The 9,741-nt window shown below is 41.7% G+C and overlaps 1 pseudogene; it reads left to right on the top strand.

Annotated features, from left to right (window-relative positions):
* Positions 1–8,747: 8,747 nt before the first annotated feature.
* On the top strand, positions 8,748–9,476 carry LOC130026933 (isopentenyl-diphosphate Delta-isomerase 1-like; annotated as a pseudogene).
* The last annotated feature ends 265 nt before the right edge of the window (positions 9,477–9,741 follow it).

Genomic DNA, 9,741 nt, shown 5'->3' with positions numbered 1-9,741 from the left:
AAACACTTGAAATTTAAAACAAGCAATGAGCTCCTAAGATACATTCCTTTAGCCAAAGCTTATATATTTATTGACATTATACTTCATGGAGAGTCCATTTTAGACTTTGAGAATCCCAGGAATAATTTGGCCACAATTTAACTAAAAGTTAATTCTAAAAATAAAGTTTAAATTAAAAAATATTTCTAATAGGAGTTATCGAGGAATAGAGAAAAGAAATCAAATGACCATTTTATCCTCCAGAGTCCAACCAAGGAAACGATGAACAGGCTGACAGAAAAAAAATGAACAGGTTGAACCTACACAAGCACAAACTGAGGTTTATTGTTCATGGATCATCAAGAAGAGAAAATTATTAGATGGCTGAAAGTCTAAGATCCAGGTGTGAGCGATGCCAAATGCAGACCTGAGTGTGAGCCCAGAGAAGACTCCTTTGGAAAGGCTCAGTGACTAGGCCAGATCCACCCAGCATAATCTTTCCTTGGATTAGCTTAAAGCCAACAGATCAGGGACTTTAAACTGCAAAATCCCTTCACAGGGGCATCTAAATACATGTTTGATTAAAAGGCTGAGGACTGTAATGCAACCTAGCCAAAATAACATACCAAAAGGTGATCATTCCCACTATCATCTAAAACTAGGTGAAGAACTCTACTTGTGTACATACATTAAATACGTGCCCACCTGCTGGGTGCAAAACCCCAAGTGAGGTATTAGAGAAAAGTTACTTCGTTACTTCATCATATAGAAAAACTTGAAAGGTGGAATAAAAAGTTTAGAAATAACAAAAGCAAAAAATAGTTAATGTGTAAAACAGAATTAACAACAAGGGAGAGGATTTTAAAAATAAGATCAATGCATGAAAATGAAAATGAAATTAAATGAAAATGAAAATCACAAGTTATCACCTCACACCTAGGAGAACTCAAAACACAAGGCCAGTGCTGAAATGGACAGAGAGAGCAGGGGAATCCTGTTGGCAGACATGGATTAGTACTGTCATTATAGAGATATTGTAAAACTTGAAAATGATCTAGTTATCCTCCATATGATCCAGTTATCCTATTGTTTGTATTGACAATATGAAAACAAAACCCAAAGATGTCTGCACCCCCAGGATTACTGCAGAATTAGGTACAAAAATCAAATAGTGAAAACAACCTAAGAGGCTACTGGTTGACAAATGGATGAAGAAAGGATAAAGAACAAATAACCAATAGAACACTACTATCAAAAGATGAATCACTTAATCACTTAACTTCCTGTTAGTTGTCGATTTGCTCGAGCGGGCGCCAGTAACGTCTCCATTTGTCCCTGTCGCGTGCTAGTGTAGACAAATGGCATCTGTTCGCTCCGGGAACATGAAGGGCCTCAAATCGATCGTTCATAATCTAGACGAAGAAGTCTGACCATCTGGTAGGTGGGCAGCCACGCGGTCTTCTGACATCCCGTGGAATCCAGTCGGTAACAGCTCTAGTCCAGCGGTCGTCTTTAAATCTCATTACGTGACCAGCCCATCTGATTTTCGACACCTTGGCAAATGAGACAGCCTCCCTGATTCTTTTTCGTCGACGGATGTCAGAACTCCAGATTCTTTCTCACATTTGAGTGAGCGTGATATTCCAAGCATAGCTCTTTCTATTCATCTTTGGGAGACCTGAATAGCGTTCTCATCTTGTTTGCATAGGGCCCTCTCTGAGGCATATGTTAATGCAGGAAGAACAGTGGAATCAAAGAGATGTGCCCAGAGCCGGAGGTTCTTCATCCTCTTAGCTATTTCTTCGAAGTTCTTGAAAGCGTTCCAAGCCGCTCTCTTCCTCCTGCACAGCTCAGGTGCCAGGTCATTTGTCATGTTGACCTCTCAACCTAGGTACACATAGCTGTTGCATTCGGAGATGGTCGTTCCGTTGAGAGCTAATGGGGCGTCAGGAACGAGGCTGTTTCTCATAAACATTGTCTTTGTAAGATTCAGCTGTAGTCCTACCTTTCCACACTCACAGTCAAAGTCGGCCAGCATTTGTGCCGCTTGGCTGATGTTTGGTGTTATTAAAACAATGTCATCAGCAAAGAGGAGGTGGTGTAGTTGCCGACCATCTATCTTCACTCCCATTCCTTCCCATTCCAGTCGTCGCATGATGTTCTCGAGGGTGGCACTGAAGAGTTTCGGTGAAATGGTATCACCCTGCCGCACCCCTCTCTTGACATCAACGATCACTTCTTTGTAGAATGGTGAGATCCTGGTAGTGAATCCGCAATACAGCTCATGGAGGATCCTGATGTTTTGGGCTTGAATGCCCTGATTGGCTAGGGCTTCAATGACCGCTTCCGTTTCAACAGAATCAAAGGCCTTCTTTAAATCAATGAATGTTAAACAGAGCGGCATCTTGAAGTCCCGAGAAACCTCAATGAGCTTGGTTATCATGTGGATATGGTCGATGGTGCTGAATCCTTTGCGGAACCCGGCTTGCTCACATGGTTGTCCTTCATCTAGTGTTCTGCCAATCCTATTTAGGATGACTCGAGTGAACAACTTGTAGATGACAGACAATAGGCAGATCGGGCGATAGTTGCCAATGTCATGGATGTCTCCCTTCTTGAACAGTAGTACGGTCCTGCTGGTTTTCCATTGGGACGGAACCTTGCATTCAGACAGGTAGCGAGTGAAGAGCCGAGCCAGTATATTGATGAGTACTGATGGCAGGTTCTTCAGGTGTTCAGGTCTGACCTTGTCTGGGCCGGGTGCTGTTTGTTTCTTTACCAACGAAATGGCGTGTTGGATTTCTGAAGGGAGAATGTTGGGAACGACATATCCATCCTGTGGAATTTGGTATGTCAGCAAGTGGACATGGCTATCAAAAAGATTTGAGTAGAAGTCATGGATAATCTTCTCCATTGCCATTCTGGAGGATGTGATGGATCCATCAGGACGTCGGAGGGCAGTCATCTTGGTCTTGTAGTTGGTGAAGGACAGGCGGGCGTTACGAATACTTTTCCCAGCTTCTGCCGCATCTACCAGCACTTCTGCTCTTCTCTCTTTGAGGTCTTCCTTGATCGCATCTCTGCACTGCTTTGCAAGCTCCGACGTTAGCTTGCGGTTGCCTGAGGCATGCGCCAAACCACGCTGGTGAATTATCTCAAGAGTTTTTGAAGATAGGCGATTTTTTGTGGCTATCTCTCTCTTGGCGTTCCTCGCACATTCATGGAGGTGCTGAACCAGTCGAACGTATTCCTCATCAATGTTGTCAACAATGGCATCTTCCCATGTTGCCGCAATAGTACCAAAGAGTTCCCAGTTAGTGGTCATTCTGGGAGTTCTCTTTTTGAACTTTGCAGCCCTTTCTCCCTGCTCTGTGAAGTAGAATTTTGCACGAAGGAGACGGTGGTCCGATCCCGTTCGAAATTTTGGGACAACAGCGACATCAGTCAGGCAAAACCGTCGATTGAATATAATGTGGTCTATTTCGTTGTGGAATCGTCCACCGGGAGACTCCCATGTTCATCGTTTAGATTCTGCCTTCTGGAACTGTTAGTTACCATGAATGGTCTTGGTCAACATGATGAACTCAGACAGTCTCTCACCCTGTTTGTTCCATTCTAGGCCATGGGTCCCGATGTAAAGTTCTTCAGCTGATCTTCTCGGTCCTATCTTGGCATTAAAATCACCCACAATGATCTTGTAGAAGGTGTGGTCTTCTTTATCTTTTTCATCAAAAGATGAAAAAAAGATGAAATCCTAGCATTTGCCAAGGAATGAATGAATGTAACATGCTGACTGAATTACGCCAGAGAGGAAAACAAACATCACACAATTCTATTCAAATGTGGTATAGAGAGAAAACAGACACAAAAAGAGTTGGAAAAGACCAGGAATGTAACTCAGTGGCAAAGCACATACCCTGCATGTATGAAAACCTGGGTTTGATCCTGTCACCATAAATTAATTAATTAATTAAGTGAATGTTTATTTTTTTAAGTTTTTTTTTTAATTTTTATTAGTGAAACACCATGAGGTACAGTTATAGACTTACAAGTTTTTGTGCTTGGGTTTTAGTTTTACAATGATCGAATACCCATCCCTCCACCAGTGCCCATTCTCCACCACCAATGATCCCAGTATCCCTCCCAACCCCCCCCCCCATCTCCCCCATCCCATCCTGCCTCTGTGGCAGGGCATTCACTTTTGTTCTCTCTCTTCGTTTGGGTGCTGAGATTTGCAAAAGAGGCATTGAGTGGCAATCATGTTGGTCTATCGTCTACTTTCAGCATGCATCTCCCATCCTGGGAGGATCCTGCCAACACCCTTTACTTGGTGCCCCCTTCTTTATCTGAGTTGCGTTTATCCCTAGCATGTGCGGCTGGCCTTCAAGCCATGGAGTAAACCTCCTGGTACTTATCTCGGCTATTCTTGTTAGTCTCCGATTTTATTACTTTATGTTCCCCAGATGAATGCAATATTTCTATGTTTGTCCTTCTCTTTCTGACTCATTTCCCTTAGCATGATACTTAACATGTAGTACCATTTGTATGTAAAATTTATGACTTCATCTTTTCTAACAGCTACATAGTACTCCATTGTGTAAATGTACCAAAGTTTCTTTAACCAGTCATCTCGGGCACTCAGGTTTTTTCCAGATTCTGGCTATTGTAAACAGTGCTGCAATGAACAAACAAATGCAGATGTCACTTCGACTGTACTTTCTTGCCTCTCTGGGACATAGTCCCAGGAGTGGTATTGCTGGGTGAAATGGAAGCTCAATTTCTAATTTTTTGAGAATCTTCCATACTGTTTTCCAAAAGGGCTGAAGCAGTCAGCATTCCCACCAGCAGTGAAGGAGGGTCCCTTTCTCGCCATATCTGCGCCAACACCAATTGCTTTTGTTCTTTTGGATGTGGGCCAGTCTCTGTGGTGTGAAATGATATCTCATTGTTGTTTTGATTTGCATCTCCATGTTGATTAATGATGTAGAGCATTTTCTCATGTGCCTTTTAGCCATTCGGATTTCTTCTTTGATAACGTTTCTGTTCATTTCATTGCCCCATTTTTGATGGGGTTGGATGATTTCTTCTTGTGGAGTTCAACCAGTGCTTTGTATGCTTTGTCTATCCTTGGTATCAACCCCTTGTCAGATGAGTATTGGACGAATACCCTTTCCCATTCTGTACACTGTCTTTGTATTTTGGTCACTGTTTCTTTTGAGGTGCAGAAGCTTCTTAGTTTAAGATACTCCCATTTGTCTATCTATTTTCACTAACTTGGCCAATGCTGTGACATCTTTGAAGATACCGTTAGCTTCAATATTGTGGAGGGTTTTACCAACCTTGTCTTCAATGTACCTTATGAATTCCATTCTGATGTTGAGTTCTTTACTCCATTTTGATCTTACTTTTGTACATGTAGAGATCTGAGCCCATTTTTTGCATGTAGCCATCCTATTTTGCCAGCAAAATTTGTTAAACAGGCTTTCCTTGCTTCAGTTAACATTTCTTGCTCCCTTATCAAAGATTAGATGATTATATATTGGGGGAGATGTCAGTATATTCAACCCTGTTCCATTGGTCTGCACTTCTGCTTTTGTTCCAGTACCATGCTGATTTAAATATTACTGCTTTGTACTAGAGTTTGAAGTTATGGAGGTTGATTCCTCCCATTATCTTTTTCCCAAGAATTGCTTTAGCTATTTATGGGGGCTTTATTGTTCCATATGAATTTCAGGAGTGTTTGCTCCATTTCTTTCAAGAATGTTATAGGTATCATTATAGGGATCACATTGAATTTTTACAATGCTTTAGGAAGTATTGCCATTTTGACAATGTTAATTCTCCCGATCCATGAACAGGGGATATCTTTCCATTTCCGTGTGTCCTCTTATATTTCCTGAACTAGCGTTTTGTGGTTTTCTTTGTACAGATCTTTTACATCCTTAGATAAGCTGATTTCTAGGTACTTGATATTCTGGGGCACAATTGTGAAGGGCATTGTTTTTTTCATCTCATTTTCTTCTCTCTCACTATTTGCATACAGGAAAGCCATGGACTTTTGGGTATTGATTTTATAGCCTGCAACTTTACTATACAAGTATATTGTTTCTAGGAGTTTCTTGGTAAAGGTTTTAGGATTCTCTAAGTATAGTATCAGGTCATCTGTGAATAGTGAGAGCTTGATTTCTTCCTTTCCTACCTGAATGCCCTTAATACCTTTTTCTTGCCTGACCACTATTGCAAGTACTTACAGTACACTATTGAACAGAAATGGAGAGAGTGGGCATCCTGGCCTTGTTCCTGATCTTAGAAGCAAGGCTCTCAGTTTTTCCCTATTGAGGATGATACTTGCCATAGGTTTGTGGTATATGGCTTTAACTATTTTGATGAAATTTTGTGTTTTGTAAACAGAAAAGGGGGAGATGTTGGGTAACATTGATTTGTCCTTCAAGAAGCTTAGGTTTTATCTGGTTACACCCATTAATCTGGTTACACCTATCAATCTGGTTACACCCACCAGAGTGCTCCAGAGGCACTTCCACTTCCATTGTGTTTACATGTAAGCATGTAAACAGTCTTCCCTATGCTCTCCTTCCCACCCAGTTAATCAGCTTTCTCCTTAATCAGACTTTGTTAATTTGTAAGATCAGTTTCCCAGAAATCTATGATTTTATATGTATGAGTGAAATATTGCCTCTCTCCTCTCCTTATGCCTTATGAATAGTTTACCTTAAAGTAATATCCTTTTTGTATAGATACAGGAAGACCGTTAACATTATGCTTTGTAACTTAGGATTTGATTGGCCTTGAATATTATTCACTCCCGGGCATCTTTCTCGACTTAAGCCTCAGTTGCCCTTAGTTCCTAACACCCCAAAAGCAGGGTCCCGACGAGGGACTGAATGGACCCAGGGCAAGCAGTGAGCTACCCTGGCAGCGAAATGGGCCAAGCCAAAGTGCCACGATTCTTAACTATAAGTTAAGAGTTTGATCATGGACAAATGCTGTCATGATCCAAGGTAACGACAAGACTAGGATCGTGCTAGGGGTGGGAAAGACTATCTGGCCTGAGCACCGTAGTCTGAGATCGAGATGGCCCTAGGAGAGCAATTCTATAAGTTTAAGATATTTCTTACTGTATCCATACAAAATGATTTATATTATATTTTTATATGCTTGTCGGACAAGGAGAGGAGAGGCACGCCCATGGGATTCTGCTCTAGGGTGGGTCCTCCTGCTGAGGGAGGATCTGTCCTAGGAGCGGTCTTCCCTGAGGCTAAGATTTCTACCCCTGTTGATTTCTACCCCTATTGATTGTGACCACACCTATGTGTAATTGTTTCCCCAATTCCTCATGGAGAGAGGATTTAATTGTACTGTAGGAGCGGGCTGGGGGCAGAAGGAAGAAGAGAGTTCAGAGAGGATCAGAAGGAAGAGGAGGATGAAGGGGGATGGAGAAGGAGAATGAAGTAGCATGGGGGCAGAGACAGAAGGAGAGATGAGGAGAGAATCAGAATAAACTACGACTAATACCTACCAGCCTGGCCCTCGTTCCTTCCTCTGCCTGACCATCGCCATCGACCTCTCCGGGGTGGTAGAAGGGTGAGACTACCGAACGCGGGTGGCGGGAGAGATAGAGCCGGCGCCGTGTGGGTGCCGTGCCCCCTCTTGTGTGAGTTTACACACTAGTGAATCCATCTATACCTGAGCTTTTGTTTTTGGGAAAGTGTTTGATTAGTTTCAGTTTCCTTGATGGTAATAGGACTGTTCAGGTATTCTAGGTCTTCTTGACTCAGCCTTGGGAGATTATAAGAATCCATGAATTTATCCATTTCTTCTAGGTTCTCTTCTTTCATGGCATACAGACTTTCAAAATAGTCTTTGATAATCTTTTGAATTTCTTTGGTTTCTGTTGTGATATCCCCTTTCATTTCTGATTCGGTTTATTAGGGTTCTCTCTCTTTCTTTCCTTGTGAGTGTTACTAGTGGTTTATCTATGTTATTTATTTTCTCGAAGAATTAGCTCTTGGTTTCATTGGTATTTCGGGTTCTTTTTTGGGTTTCCAAGACATTGATTTCTGCTCTGAGTTTTACTATGTCTTTTCTTCTGCCTTTCCTTTTAATGCCAAGATAGGTCTGAGAATATCAGCTGAAGAACTCCACATTGGGACCCATGGCCTTGAATGGAATGAACAGGGTGAGAGACTCTCTGAGTTCATCATGTCAACCAAGACCATCCATGGTAACTCACAGTTCCAGAGGCCAAATTTAAATGTTGGACATGGGAGTCTCTTTGTAGACGGTTCCACAACAAAATTGACCACATCATATTCAATCGACGGTTTTGCCTTACCCATGTTGCTGTTGTCCCAAAATTCCAAACAGGAGCGGCCCACTGTCTCCTTTGTGCAAAATTCTACTTCACAGAGCGGGAAGAAAGGGCTGCAAAGTTTAGGAAGAGAACTCCCAGAAAGACCAGCAACTGGGAGCTCTTTGGCACTATTGCTGCAACTTGGGAAGATGCCGTCATTGACAACATTGACGAGGAATATGATTGAATGTTTCATCTCCTCCATGATTGTGAGAGGAATACCAAGAGAGAGATAGCCACAAAAAAAAACGCCTGTCTTTGAAAATTCTTGAGCTTATTCGCCAACATGGCTAGATGCAAGCCTCCAGCAACCGCAAGCGAATGTCCAAGCTCGCAAACCAGTGCAGAGAAGCAATAAAGAAAAACTCAAAGAGAGAAGAGCAAGACGTCGGGCGCCTGAGCGTTCTAGGACAGGTCAGACCTTTTGTGACAATGCCTAAAGTAAATATTGATGAGCTGGATAAGAAGCAAGTTCAACTGCTGTCGGAGATGTGCATTGTTATTGATGAAAATCACAATAAAATTGGAGCTGACACCAAGAAGAGTTGAAGAAGAGTTGTCACCTGAATGAAAACATTGATAAAGGATTATTGCATCGACCTTTTAGTGTCTTCTTATTTAACAGTGAAAATAAGCTACTACTGCAACAGAGATCAGACGCTAAAATTACCTTTCCAGGTTGCTTTACCAACTCCTGTTGTAGTCACCCACGTAGTAATCCAGGAGAGCTGGAAGAAAATGATGCAATTGGAGTAAGAAGAGCTGCTCAGAGGCGTTTACAGGCTGAATTAGGAATTCCAGAGGAAGAGGTTCTTCCAGAAGAATTTACTTATCTAACACAATTGTATTACAAGGCCCAGTCTGATGGTATTTGGGGAGAACATGAAATTGATTACATTTGTTTTTGAAGAAGAATGTAACTTTGAATCCAAATCCCAATGAGGTTAAAAGCTACAGTTATGTGTCAAAGGAAGAACTAAAAGAACTTCTGAAAAAGGCAGCCAATGGTAAAATTAAGTTAACTCCTTGGTTCCAGATTATTTCAGAAGCTTTTCTCTTTAAGTGGTAGGATAATTTAAATCATTTGAGTCAGTTTATTGACCATGAGAAAATACATAGAATGTAAATAAGGAAGTGAGTGATTAGTATAATACTGAAATTCCTAAGCCATTTGGTTCCTAATTCACAGATACCTTATTTGAAAATTTAACACTGCAACCGGAGATTGTGGGGGGAAGTTACATTTATTTCACACACTCATCTGTGTCCTATCTGTAAAAGCCACATACCAGAAATAGTTGGGGAAAAGAGGGCAAACAAACTAAGCATATGATCGTGACAAAAAAAAAAAGAGAGAGAGAGAGAAGAGCAGCAGTGCTGGTAGATGAGGC

This window comes from Sorex fumeus, unplaced genomic scaffold (genome assembly GCF_029834395.1).
Source record: "Sorex fumeus unplaced genomic scaffold, SorFum_2.1 ptg000035l, whole genome shotgun sequence".
Classification (NCBI taxonomy): domain Eukaryota; kingdom Metazoa; phylum Chordata; class Mammalia; order Eulipotyphla; family Soricidae; genus Sorex; species Sorex fumeus.
The sequence above is the reverse complement of the archived record's forward strand: the minus strand, read 5'-3'. Positions and strand labels throughout refer to the sequence as shown.